The sequence below is a fragment of the Populus nigra genome, chromosome 2 (assembly GCF_951802175.1).
Source record: "Populus nigra chromosome 2, ddPopNigr1.1, whole genome shotgun sequence".
Lineage (NCBI taxonomy): Eukaryota > Viridiplantae > Streptophyta > Magnoliopsida > Malpighiales > Salicaceae > Populus > Populus nigra.
In genome coordinates, this window is record NC_084853.1 from 24,862,343 (window position 1) to 24,877,342 (window position 15,000).

The following is a 15,000-nucleotide window of genomic DNA, read 5'->3' on the forward strand; positions in this document are numbered from 1 at the left end:
CTTAGTCCGAGTTTAGCAACAGCCCACATATCCCCCGCGGCAGGCCTATGGGCGCCAGGCCAGCGCGCCCCATGGCCAGTCAGGGGGCACCCCCCTAAAGAGCAATAAGTGTCATTGAAGCTCTGGCAGGGGGAGACACTACTAGGTCCCAGCTGTCACCCCCCCTCTAAAAAATTCATTTCTTGGTATTTTGAGCTGAAATTTTGCACAGAGGTTGGCAAAAATCCAATCCAACTTTATTAATTTTTCCAGAATTTTTCGAGGTCGGGAAGTATTTTTTTTTATTTTCCTACCATTAAAAATCGAGGAAATCGGAAAAAATAGGAACCGGCTCGGAATGACCCCAAATTCAGTGGGCAGCCTCATAAAAATATGGCTGATTTTACTGGATTGATTTCATGTGGAAAGCACGACGTTTTGTTGTAGGAATGCGGGAACCCCGGCGGCTCGCCTGCCGCGGCCAGCGACGTCGGGCTGGCCCCTGCAGCGCCTAGCCTCTCCCACGCGGGGGGCAGGCCAGAGCGCGGGGGGCCAGGGCCCGAAGGCAGCCCCCCCGCGGGCGAGAGAGCAAGCCAGCAGGGGCTATCGCCTGCCGCGGCCAGCGACGTCGGGCTGGCCCCTGCAGCGCCTAGCCTCTCCCACGCGGGGGGCAGGCCAGAACGCGGGGGGCCAGGGCCCGAAGGCAGCCCCCCCGCGGGCGAGAGAGCAAGCCAGCAGGGGCTGTCGCCTGCCGCGGCCAGCGACGTCGGGCTGGCCCCTGCCGCGGCCAGCGATGTCGGGCTGTCGCCTGCCGCGGCCAGCGACGTCGGGCTGGCCCCTGCAGCGCCTAGCCTCTCCCACGCAGGGGGCAGGCCAGAACGCGGGGGGCCAGGGCCCGAAGGCAGCCCCCCCGCGGGCGAGAGAGCAAGCCAGCAGGGGCTGTCCGCGCGTCGCGCCGCGCGGCATGGCTGCGGGGGCCGCGCGCGCGCGCCCAAGCGCCCAAGGGCCCCCAAGGGCCCCAGGCCCTCAGGCCCCAGCGCCCCAGCGCCCAGCGCGGGCGGGCGCGCGCGCGCGTGTGGTCTTTGAGGGGCGCCGGCCTGGTGGCTCCCTAAAGAGCAATAAGTGTCATTGCAGCTCTGGCAGGGGGAGACACTACTAGGTCCCAGCTGTCACCCCCCCTCTAAAAAATTCATTTCTTGGTATTTTGAGCTGAAATTTTGCACAGAGGTTGGCAAAAATCCAATCCACCTTCATTAATTTTCCCAGAATTTTTCGAGGTCGGGAAGTATTTGTTTTAATTTTCCTACCATTAGAAATCGAGTAAATCCGCAAAACTAGGAACCGGCCCGGAATGACCCCAAATTCAGTGGGCAGCCTCATAAAAATATGGCTGATTTTACTGGATTGGTTTCATGTGGAAAGCACGACGTTTTCTTGTAGGAATGCGGGAACCCCGGCAGCTCGCCTGCCGCGGCCAGCGACGTCGGGGACGCTGGCCGGCGCTGTCGAGCCCGCGAGGGCTGTCTCCGCGGCAGGCCCCCCCTGAACGGGGCACGACAGGCCACCGCGCTGGCTCGTCCAGCGTCGACAGTCCCTCGTCCAGGTTTCAGATCGCGCCAAGTCGAACCCATGACCTGCTCAAGCCATCGTGCGCTGCCGAATTCGCATCTGCGTGTAGGCTGCCATTCCACGCGGCAGCCCCTCTTTTCGTCAGCGTGCCCCCCTGACGAATTTTCCTGCCTGGCCCAGTCCAGCGTCCAGCCCCTGTTCGTCGAAAAATCTGCGCTGCCGATTTTCCACGCGGCAGCCCCTCTTTTCGTCAGCGTGCCCCCCTGACGAATTTTCCTGCCTGGCCCGGCCAGTCCAGCCCCTGTTCGTCGAAAAATCTGCGCTGCCGATTTTCCACGCGGCAGCCCCTCTTTTCGTCAGCGTGCCCCCCTGACGAATTTTCCTGCCTGGCCCGGCCGGTCCAGCATCCAGCCCCTGTTCGTCGAAAAATCTGCGCTGCCGATTTTCCACGCGGCAGCCCCTGTTTTCCTCAGCGTGCCCCCCTGACGAATGTTCGTCGAAAAATCTGCGCTGCCGATTTTCCACGCGGCAGCCCCTCTTTTCGTCAGCGTGCCCCCCTGACGAATGTTCGTCGAAAAATCTGCGCTGCCGATTTTCCACGCGGCAGCCCCTCTTTTCGTCAGCGTGCCCCCTGACGAATTTTCCTGCCTGGCCCAGTCCAGCGTCCAGCCCCTGTTCGTCGAAAAATCTGCGCTGCCGATTTTCCACGCGGCAGCCCCTCTTTTCGTCAGCGTGCCCCCCTGACGAATTTTCCTGCCTGGCCCGGCCAGTCCAGCCCCTGTTCGTCGAAAAATCTGCGCTGCCGATTTTCCACGCGGCAGCCCCTCTTTTCGTCAGCGTGCCCCCCTGACGAATTTTCCTGCCTGGCCCGGCCGGTCCAGCCCCTGTTCGTCGAAAAATCTGCGCTGCCGATTTTCCACTCCGCAGCCCCTGTTTTCGTCAGCGTGGCCCCCTGACGAATTTTCCTGCCTGGCCCGGCCAGTCCAGCGCCCAGCCCCTGTTCGTCGAAAAATCTGCGCTGCCGATTTTCCCCGACGAACCTGCAGCTGCACAAATCCGCGCTGCCACTGCCCCATTGTCTGGACCAACAGTCTTTTCCATCAAGCCCTGGACTATAAATCGTCCAGACTCATCGCCAGCACCCGCTGCCGATTCTGCCGACTTTGCCGATTTCGTCGGCGCTGCCGATTCCAACACTGCCCGCCGTGCCTGAACCAGCGCTGTTTCGTCAGCGTGTCCCCTTGACGAATTTCCCTGCCTGGCCTGGACAGTCCATCTTCCAGCCCATGTTCATCGAAAAATCTGCGCTGCCGATTTCCCCGACGAACCTGCAGCTGCACAAATCTGCGCTGCCGATTTCCCCCCCTGTCGGCATGGCTGCCGCTGCCCCGATGTCCAGACCAACAGTCTTTTTTGTCGACTTTGCCGATTTTGTCCGCGCTGCCGATTCCAACACTACCCCCTGCATCCAAACCAGCATTGTTTCGTCAGCTCTTCCCCTGACGATTTTAGCCCTGTAACAAACAGTAGGCCTCCAATCCCGCCAACGGGAGCCAAGTTGATAGGGAAGAGAATTGAATGACGCGCCTGGTCCTCGCACCCCGCCACCCGAGGGGCCTTTTTCCCGGCAGCCTCTGAAAAACTCTAGCTTTCACGGTCCTCGCCGCCCCTCACCACCATGGCAGGCCTCTAATCCCACCCATCAGCAGTTGTAGCCGATAGGGCAGTGATTTGAATGACGCGTCGCGGGCCTCCGGGTCATCTCACCCGGCCAATAATTGGAGCGTTTTTGGCTGGCCGAGGATGGGGGGATGGATCTCTTCTTCCGAAAAAGCAAACAGTACATCGGGAGTTATGTTGACGGGGCATGGAATTGAATGACCCGTCGCGGGCCGCCGGGTCATCTCACCCGGCCATCCCGGGGAGCGTTTTTCCCGGCAGCATCGGGGAAACTCTTGCTTTCACTGCCCGCTGCCCAAGTCCCCACTCGCATCGGCCCCCCGCGCCAACAAGCCAACGCTGCCGAATCGGCAGACACTGCTGCCGAATCTGCCGACACTGCCCCGCGGGCTGCCACTGCCCCAGTGTCTAAACCAGCGGTCTTTCTCATCGAGCCTTGGACTATCCAGTCCGTCCTGACTCATCGCCAGCACCTGCTGCCGATTCTGCCGACTTTGCCGATTTTCTCGGCGCTGCCGGTTCCAACACTGCGCCCACCGTGTCTGAACCAGCGCTGTTTCGTCAGCGTGTCCCCTCGACGAATTTTCCTGCCTGGCCTGGACAGTCCACCGTCCAGCCCGTGTTCGTCGAAAAATCTGCGCTGCCGATTCTGCCGACTTTGCCGATTTCGTCGGCGCTGCCGATTCCAACACTGCCCGCCGTGCCTGAACCAGCGCTGTTTCGTCAGCGTGTCCCCTCGACAAATTTTCCTGCCTGGCCTGGACAGTCCATCGCCCAGCCCATGTTCGTCGCAAAATCTGCGCTGCCGATTTTCCCCGACGAACCTGCAGCCGCACAAATCTGCGCTGCCGAATCTGCCGACACTGTCCCGCGGGCTGCCACTGCCCCAGTGTCTAAACCAGCAGTCTTTCTCGTCGAGCCTTGGACTATCCAGCCCGTCCAGACCCATCGCCAGCACCCGCTGCCGATTCTGCCGACTTTGCCGATTTCGTCGGCGCTGCCGATTCCACCACTGCCCGCCGTGCCTGAACCAGCGCTGTTTCGTCAGCGTGTCCCCTCGATGAATTTTCCTGCATGGCCCGGCCAGTCCAGCGTCCAGCCCATGTTCGTCGAAAAATCTGCGCTGCCGATTCTGCCGACTTTGCCGATTTCGTCGGCGCTGCCGATTCCAACACTGCCCGCCGTGCCTGAACCAGCGCTGTTTCGTCAGCGTGTCCCCTCGACAAATTTTCCTGCCTGGCCTGGACAGTCCATCGTCCAGCCCATGTTCGTCGAAAAATCTGCGCTGCCGATTTTCCCCGACGAACCTGCAGCCGCACAAATCTGCGCTGCCGAATCTGCCAACACTGTCCCGCGGGCTGCCACTGCCCCAGTGTCTCAACCTGCGGTCTTTCTCGTCGAGCCTTGGACTATCCAGCCCGTCCAGACCCATCGCCAGCACCCGCTACCAATTCTGCCGACTTTGCCGGTTTCATCGGCGCTGCCGATTCCAACACTGCGCCCACCGTGTCTAAACCAGCGCTGTTTCTTCAGCGTGTCCCCTCGATGAATTTTCCTGCATGGCCCGGCCAGTCCAGCGTCCAGCCCATGTTCGTCGAAAAATCTGCGCTGCCGATTCCCCCCTGTTGGCATGGCTGCCGCTGCCCCCTTGTCTGGACCAACAGTCTTTTCCGTCAAGCCCTGGACCATAAATCGTGCAGACTCACAGTCAGCACCTGCTGCCGACTTTGCCGATTTCGCCGGCTCTGCCGATTCCGAGCCAACGCTGCCGAAACAGACACTGCTGCCGAATCTGCCGACGCTGTCCCGCGGGCTGCCACTGCCCCAGTGTCTAAGCCAGCAGTCTTTCTCGTCGAGCCTTGGACTATCCAGCCCGTCCAGACTCATCGCCAGCACCTGCTGCCGATTCTGCCGACTTTGCCGATTTCGTCGGCGCTGCCGATTCCAGCACTGCCCGCCGTGCCTGAACCAGCGCTGTTTCGTCAGCGTGTCCCCTCGACGACTTTTCCTGCCTGGCCTGGACAGTCCAGCGTCCAGCCCATGCTCGTCAGACAATCTGCGCTGCCGATTTTCCCCGACGAACCTGCAGCCGCACAAATCTGCGCTGCCGAATCTGCCAACACTGTCCCGCGGGCTGCCACTGCCCCAGTGTCTCAACCTGTGGTCTTTCTCGTCGAGCCTTGGACTATCCAGCCCGTCCAGACCCATCGCCAGCACCCGCTGCCGATTCTGCCGACTTTGCCGATTTCGTCGGCGCTGCCGATTCCAGCACTGCCCGCCGTGCCTGAACCAGCGCTGTTTCGTCAGCGTGTCCCCTCGACGACTTTTCCTGCCTGGCCTGGACAGTCCAGCGTCCAGCCCATGCTCGTCAGACAATCTGCGCTGCCGATTTTCCCCGACGAACCCCCAGCCGCACAAATCTGCGCTGCCGATTTTTCCCGCCGGTGGCATGGCTGCCACCGCCCCAATGTCCAGACCAGCGGTCTTCTCCGTCAAGCCTTGGACTGTCCGGTCCCGAGATCCCGTGAACGCTGCCGGATCGCGCCCCAGCCTCCGCGACGCCGTGCCCCTGGAGGGGCTCGGGGGGGGACGAATCGGAGCGACATGGGGCTGAATCTCAGTGGATCGTGGCAGCAAGGCCACTCTGCCACTTACAATACCCCGTCGCGTATTTAAGTCGTCTGCAAAGGATTCTACCCGCCGCTCGGTGGGAATTGTACTTCAAGGCGGTGCTTGACCGCTTTTTATGTTCGGCTTGTTTTAACTCGCAAGTGCACGAGTGTGCGATGTAGCAATTAACTCGGTAAGATCGAGGTCATATCCACAGAGAGCTAGATCTGGAAATTAAGCTAGGTAACAAAACAAAACTCAAGAGAAATTAAATTAACAATAACTTGGTTGAAAATGATTGATGGATTTGTTTTCAAAGATGAAAAAGTGTAAATAGATTTTAAATGACAAGAAAAAGTAAGTCTTGGTCCAAATCAATTTTAATGGTGATGTATTGGTGATTCCTTTAACATATATAAGATAACTCAACCTAATATCAACGATGGTGATATTAGATCGGAAGATATTACAATGAAGTTTAAAAGGATGAAGATTGATTATTGCTTAAGAATGTACAAATATTTTCATATTAAGTAAGACATTGAATCAAGCAATCTCTATACCAAAACTAAGGTTTGTGCATAAAAATTCAAGATTATAACATTACCTAAATGATTTCTAAAATTTCTTTGCAATAATAAACATTCATGAAGAAAATGAAAAGATAGACATTAAGATTCATTCATATCTTAAAGAACTCACCTCAACCACCATCATCCTTGATTTGGATCCAAGAAGAAGATTAGCCAACCATGATTAGATATAATAACACTTTAATAAACATAAAATGACTTGAATCAAACTGAAATAATGAGTTTTACAAGCTAAAGAACCGAAATCTATAAAGAAGAACACAACACAATTTCAGTAAAAATTCGGACACAAATCTGACTCTAACTTTGGACAGCAATTCGACCCTTTTAGAAGCCTCTCCTGGAGATGGCTATTAGAGACATATTTATAGGCCATTCTGTTAGCTTTCCAGATCATTAAAGAACAGCTCATTTGGACATCTGAGTCAAAAGTTATGGACAAAACACCGAAAGGTGTTCTGGAAAATCAAACCAGGCCAGCTTGGAGAACACTTTGGTGCACGTTTTTCTTCCTCCTTTATGAGTTGTCTCTTTCTTCTTTTGACCCAAAATAATGTCACAATGTCCCCTCCAGCTTTCCATCCATGTGCTTGCCCTCTTGAATCAATGAATTACCCAAATAAATCAAATGTTATTTATTGTGTGGACATGTAGGATCATGGATTGTGTTTGGGCTGATTTGGAGGGTGATTTGGGGCTGATTTGGGGCTGAATTTAAGCATCAAATAAGGATACAAATGTACCTATTATTTGGGCTAAGATTGACATTGAAACCTTGAGTGTTTGATGGTTGAAGTTTGCACACAACATAAGGCATGTTTGGGCTTGAAATAGATCATATGATATTCTTTTCTAGAATTGGACTAGAATTGATTTTTGGGGCAAATTTGGAGCACTTATTTGAACCAAGATTTGCTTCAATCTTCAACTAAATTTCTCTTCAATTCTTTGTTCCGAATTCCGACGTTGAATTTTCTGAAATAATTCATTTAAGCTCCAAAAACCTATCGAGACATTAAAAGAAACTTCATTACTAAAAATCACATCAATTATTATAAAAAACCCAAATAAAAATAATAAATACATATGTAAAATAAGAGACTTAATGATACTTTTGATGCACAATCACACCCCCCAACTTAGATTTTGCTAGTCCTCAAGCAAAACAAAACATAAAACCTTTGAAATAAAAAGAATAATAATAACATAATTAGGCTCGACTCATCACACTTAAAGGACATATCATGCAAACATTGGTATCTTTAACTTAGTGTACACAATAACAAATAAAGAAAAATAAGCATACTCACATTCTCTAAATCAAACATCCATACAAAATTCCAAATTCAATCGTATTTATCATGCAACCAACATAATTGATTCACGCAAAAACTCAACTTGTAATCTTCCCTTCTTACTACTACAAACAAGGTAGCAAACTAGAGAAATATCTATATATATTTTTTTCTTTTTTCTTTTTTTTTTCTTTTTTTTTTTGAAGATATTATTTATTCTTTTTCTTTAAGTGGTCACTTCCCTTTTGACGCGAATACAAACATTTGTGATGAATGCACCCGGTTACTCACAAAGTCACAAACTTAAAGTGCTTTGCATACTCATATTTCAAGCTGCCGTTTGACGTAAAGATAAACATTTGTGATGAATACCCCTAGTTACTGAGCAACTCAAAACATTGGAGTAGATAGAATTTTGTACACATTTGTGTAATAATGATTACTCTATTTACTTAAACCTTGTTTAGGACTAGATCAAAAGGGATGATCACAAGTAAAGCATCACACTCATCTTTCATGCATAATCACACAACTCACACAACTTTTACAAGGAAAGATGTACTTCAATAATCTTAAGAAAAAAGTATGCTATATCTTGCTTTATAAGATATTATCTATTCCAAATTAAAGCATGCAATGTTCAACACAATAATGAATCCAAAAATGTAATGTTGATCTTAAACAAGTCTCATTCACATACGAATGCAAGTTTTTTTTTTTTTTTTTTTTTTTTTAACAAGCATGGTTATCTCAAGCATTCAACATAATCAAATATCTAAAATTAAGTTTTTCATTATCCTCAATGTAAAAAAAAGAAAGAGAAGAAAAGTATAAAGATTAGAAAACTGTTACTCCCCTTTTGTTCTCAAGGATGAATGTCTGATTGAATTGGACATGAGCTGACTTCTTGCTTGATTTTTTTTACCTGCATATCACAACTAAAAGAAAACATTGATGTTTTTTTTTTTTTTTTTTTTTTTTTTGAAAATAAAGAACCTCACACCCCCCCAACTTAAAATAATGCATTGTCCCTAATGCATGAACAAGAAAATATAAGAGATGGAAGAAAGAGAAAAAAAAATAAAAAAAAATGAAAAAAATAAAAATAAAAACTCATTACTTCTGATACTACAATGGTATTGGATCTTCAAGATCCAATGTCTCAACTTCAGCCACAAAGTTTTCAAGATAAGGTTTCAATCGATGACCATTTACTTTGAAAACATTTCCATTCTTAGGATTTTCTACCTCAAATGCACCATGCTCAGAGATGGATTTAATCACAAATGGACCAATCCATTTTGTCCTTAACTTCCCAGGAAAGAGATGTAATCGTGAATTATACAAGAGAACCTTTTGACCAACATGAAAGGATTTTCTAAAAATGTGTTTATCATGCAAAGCTTTCATCTTATGTTTTGAAATTTTTGCATTTTCAAATGCATCATTTCTCAGCTCCTCTAATTCATCCAATTGAAGCTTTCTATTTTTGCCAACCTCGTTTTCATTATCATTGAATTGCCGGATGGCCCAATATGCACGGTGCTCAATCTCAACAGGGAGATGACAAGGCTTTCCATAAACTAGCCTATAAGGAGACATTCCTAAAGAGGTCTTGTAAGCAGTGCGATATGCCCACAAAGCATCAACTAGTCGTAGGGACCAATCTTTACGGTTTGGATTGACTGTTTTCTCTAGAATGTTCTTGATCTCCCTATTTGCCAACTCAGCTTGGCCACTAGTTTGTGGATGATAGGGGGTACTGACCTTGTGAATTACACCATATTTTCTCATCAAAATCCCAACAGGCTTGTTACAAAAATGCTTACCCCCATCACTAATCATAGCCCGGGGCATGCCAAAACGAGAGAAAATGTTTTCTTTCAAGAATTTGACCACAACTCGATGGTCATTAGTTCGAGATGCAATGGCCTCCACCCATTTAGACACATAATCAACAGCTACAAGGATGAATTGGTAACCAAATGAACTTGGAAAAGGTCCCATGAAATCAATCCCCCAACAATCAAATATTTCCAAAACAAGAATGGGGTTTAGGGGCATCATGTTACGCCTAGTAAGGTTACCTAGTCGTTGGCATCGGTCACATGCAACACAGAAGGCATGGACATCTTTGAACATGGTGGGCCAATAAAAACCACACTGCAAGATCTTGGCAGTGGTTTTCTTGGAAGAGAAATGCCCACCACAGGCTAATGCATGACAAAAATTAATGACACTTGGAATTTCATGATCAGGGATGCACCGCCTAACAATTTGGTCAGGGCAGTATTTAAATAGGTAGGGGTCATCCCAAAAAAAGGTACGCACGTTGCGCAAGAATTTTTGTTTGTCAAGTTTAGACCAATGAGAAGGAATCTGACTTGTGGCTAGGTAATTTGCTATGTCAGCATACCATGGAGAGCCAATGTAGGAAACAGTACCTGCACAAAATAAATTTTCATCAGCAAAGAATTCATTTATTGGAGATTTATCAATTGTGGTCTCATAGCTTGAAAGACGGGACAAATGATCAGCCACTACATTCTCTACTCCCTTTTTATCTCGAATTTCAAGGTTAAACTCTTGGAGTAAGAGGATCCATCGAATCAAACGTGGCTTGACATCTTGTTTTGTGAGCAAGTATTTCAATGCTGCATGATCAGTAAAAACAATAACAAGAGATCCAACCAAATAAGACCTAAACTTGTCCAATGCAAATACTACAGCTAAAAGTTCTTTTTCAGTTGTAGTGTAATTCAATTGAGCATCATTCAAAGTCTTGCTAGCATAATAAATGACATGAGGCTTCTTATCTTTTCTTTGTCCTAAAACAGCCCCTACCGCAAAATCACTAGCATCACACATCAGTTCAAATGGTAAAGACCAATCAGGAGCTTGCATGATTGGTGAAGTGGTCAACAACCCTTTAAGCTTTTCAAAAGCTTCTTGACATTTTGATGTCCAATCAAATTGAACATCTTGTGACAACAAGTTACACAATGGTTTGGCAATGGTACTAAAAGAATGAATGAATCTTCGGTAGAAACCAGCGTGTCCTAAAAAGGATCTCACATCTTTCACAGTCCTAGGGGTAGGTAATTTTTGAATGACTTCAACCTTTGACTTATCTACCTCTATCCCTTTTGAAGAGACAATGTGACCTAAGACAATGCCATGTGTCACCATAAAATGACACTTCTCCCAATTGAGTACAAGATTGCTCTTTTCACACCTTTCAAGAACTTTTTCTAAATGCAATAGACACAACTCATAAGAATCCCCGTAAACTGAAAAATCATCCATGAAAACTTCCAAAAAATTTTCCACCATGTCACTAAAGATACTCATCATACACCTTTGAAAAGTGGCTGGTGCATTACACAAGCCAAAAGGCATTCTTCTATAAGCATAGGTACCAAAAGGACAAGTGAAAGTGGTTTTTTCTTGGTCTTCTAAAGAAACCTCAATTTGGTTGTAACCTGAGTATCCATCAAGAAAACAATAGAAAGCTCTTCCGGCTACTCTTTCAAGCACTTGGTCTAAAAATGGAAGTGGAAAATGGTCCTTCCTAGTCACCATGTTCAACTTACGATAATCAATGCACATACGCCATCCAGTTTGGATTCTAGTTGGTACTAGCTCATTATTTTCATTTTTCACTACCGTGACTCCAGATTTTTTTGGGACAACTTGGGTTGGACTAACCCATTTTGAGTTTGCAATGGGGTAAATGATACCCGCATCAAGTAGCTTAAGCACTTCACATCTTACTACTTCCTTCATGTTTGGGTTCAATCGTCTTTGCATTTGCCTCACAGTTTTAGCCTCTTCTTCAAGATAGATTCTATGTGTACATAAAAGAGGGCTAATTCCTTTCAAGTCAGTAATAGTCCACCCAATTGCTTTTTTGTGTTTTCTCACCACTCTCAAAAGTTCTTGTTCCTGCTCTATGCTAAGTTTTGATGAAATCACAATAGGATATGATTCATCTTCCCCTAGAAATGCATACTTAAGATCACTCGGTAAAGGCTTCCTTTCTGGTTTATAAGGTTGGACAAGAGATGCCTCAGCTTTCACTTGGGGTGAAATCAAAGGCTCAAATGATGGGGTCCATTGACCTATTGACATAAGAGGCATTGGATCTAGATAAGTCTCGAGTTCTCTTACTTCCTCATCAACACATTCCAAAGAATAAAATCTTTCATCATGAATTAAAGTTCTCTCCAATGGATCCTTTATCCATTCTCTCTCAAAGTGTTCTTGACAAACTGTTTGGATCAAATCCACCTCTCTAATGTCCTCGTGTTCACCAATTTGTTTGGAGACATTGAATATGTTCATCTCCACAGTCATGTTCCCAAAAGACAATTTCATCACCCCATTCCTACAGTTGATTAAAGCATTGGATGTAGCTAGGAAAGGTCTACCTAAGATGACTGGGATGGGAGCATTAGAACCTTGAATAGGTGCGGTGTCCAACACTACAAAATCAACAGGAAAGTAGAATTTATCTACTTGGACCAACACATCCTCAACAATACCCCTAGGAATCTTGATTGACCTATCAGCTAATTGAAGGGTGATTCGAGTAGGCTTGATTCCTCCTAAACCTAATTGTTCGTAAACAGTGTAGGGTATCAAATTCACACTTGCTCCTAAATCTAACAAAGCTTGGTCTATCTTATGATTTCCAATAATGCATGAAATGGTAGGACAACCAGGATCTTTGTATTTGGGAGGGGTCTTAAACTGGATGATGGCACTAGCATGTTCAGTTAGAAAGGCTCTTTCTTTCACATTCAATCTCCTTTTGACTGTGCATAAGTCCTTGAGGAACTTTGCATAAGATGGGACTTGTTTAATTGCATCAAGGAGTGGAATGTTGACTTTCACTTGTTTGAACAATTCATAGATTTCTGAGTTCATAAGATCATGTTTAGGTTTCCCTAACCTTTGTGGAAATGGTGCTCTAGGAACAAATTCTAAATCACTCACTTTGACTCCAATTTTGCTTGAATCATCTCCTTTCTCACTCATCTCTTTCTCATTTATCTCACCTTCTTTGTCACTCAAGCTCTCATTTGTCACTTGTGTTTTGATTTCCTCTTCACTTTCCCTAGATTCCTCCTCCACAATACTTCTAGGAATCCCAAAACCTATAGCTTTGTCAACAATCTTTCCACTTCTTAGGGTAGTGATGGCTTGGACTTGTTCATGGTTTGAAGGTTCACTAGATGAGGATTCACTCATGTGTACCTGACCTCTAGGATTTGGCATTGGTTGAGCTGGGATCTTTCCCTTCTCTTGAATGCTTAGTGATTGAGTCAACTTGGTTAGTTGACTTCGAATGTCATCTAAGGTCCTATTGGTCTGGTCTTGAAATTTGTAAGCTTGGTTGTTGATTCCTCCTTGTGTTTGTATGAATTGTTGAAGAGTATCCTCTAGGGATCTCTTATGAGGTGGTTGGTATGTGTTATGTGTGGGAGCATGAAATGGTTGGGGTGGAGGTTGAAATGTTTGAGGTACTGAAGGGCCCTCATTTCTCCATCCAAAATTTGGGTGGTTCCTCCATCCAGGATTGTAGGTCTCAGAGTAGGGATTGCCTACTTGGTTTGAAAATGGCTTTCTAGCATTACTTGAATCAGAAGTTTGGCCATATAGCACTTCCTTGAAGGCTGGAATGGTAGGACACTCAGTTGTCCTATGCCCTTTGCTCTCACAAACAACACAACTTTCCTCTTGTTGTTCACTCATGACATGCACTTTTTTAATCTCAAGAGACTCTACTTTCCTAGCCAATGAGGCTAATCTAGCATTGAGGTCATCAGTCTCTTTCAATTGGAACTTCCCACTTGAATGAGAAATGGTGTTTCTAGACTCAACATGAAGTGGGAGAGAAGTCTCCCATTGCTTTGTGTTTTCAGCCAATTGATCAAAGAAATCAAAGGCTTCACTTGGTTCTTTGTCATAAAACTCACCATTACACATGGTTGACACTAGCTTTTTAAAATCTGCGGTAAGAGAGTCGTAGAAGAAACTCACTAACCTCCACATCTCAAAACCATGGTGGGGGCATGCATTTAACAAGTCTTTAAACCTTTCCCAAGCTTGGTGAAATGACTCATTTGGACTACAAGAAAAATTCATCATTTGACGTTGTAAGGCTGCCGTTCTATGAGTGGGGAAGTATTTTTTCAAAAATTCAGCTTGCATTTCTCTCCATGTACCTATAGACCTAGGACGCAAGGAGTTTAGCCAAAGCTTGGCTTTATCCTTTAGAGAGAATGGGAACAATTTAAGACGAATAGTTTCCTCGGTGCATGTTCTATCAATAAAAGTATTACATACCTCTTCAAAGTCTTTAATGTGTATGTATGGATTTTCAGAATCCATACCGTGAAATGTGGGAAGAAGTTGAATCATGCCCGGTTTCAAATTGAAAGCTTGTTGGTTAAGAGGTAAGATAATACACGAAGGTGTACTTTGTCTAGCCGGGTGAAGATACTCTCTAAGAGTTCGAAAATTAGGTTGATCATTGAATTGTGGAGGTCCATTACCTTGAACACTCCCTTCACCCTCTACATCTTCAACATTAGCCATGATAAAAAAAACAATAATATAACAATTATATGAATACGAAAGGAAAGGAAAAGAAAAAAAAAAAAGAAAAAAAAAGATTGCAAATAAAAGTAAATGAAACGTAAAAGATAAAGTAATAGCTCAAAAATAAAAATACAACAAATTAAGAAATTCACTCTCTAACTAATAAGCAATAGTAACAACAATAAACATTAAAAGATAATTATAACAAGCATGAATAAAAGGCGGTAATACCGGCCAAGCACTTCAAACAATAAATATAAGAAAAATAACAACAATAAACAACAAAATAAAATAAAATGAACAAAAGGCGGTAGTACCAGCCAAGCACTTCAGACAATAAATATAAGAAAAATAACAACAATAAACAACAAAATAAAATAAAATAAACAAGAGGCGGTAAAACCAGCCTTATAATATAAACAATAAATATTATAAACTAATTAGAATAGACAATAAAAGAAAAATGGTTGAACCAACAAAAATCCAACAATTAATAGTCCAGTCCACAGTCCAATATCCGAAAAGTTGAGGTCAAATTTTATTTTTTTTAGGCGGTAAAACCAGCCATTTGATTTTTTATTTTTATGTATTTTTTTTTTGTTTTCCAATAATCAAATAGAAATTTGTTACCTTTGCTTGCTAGCTCCCCGGCAACGGCGCCAAAATTG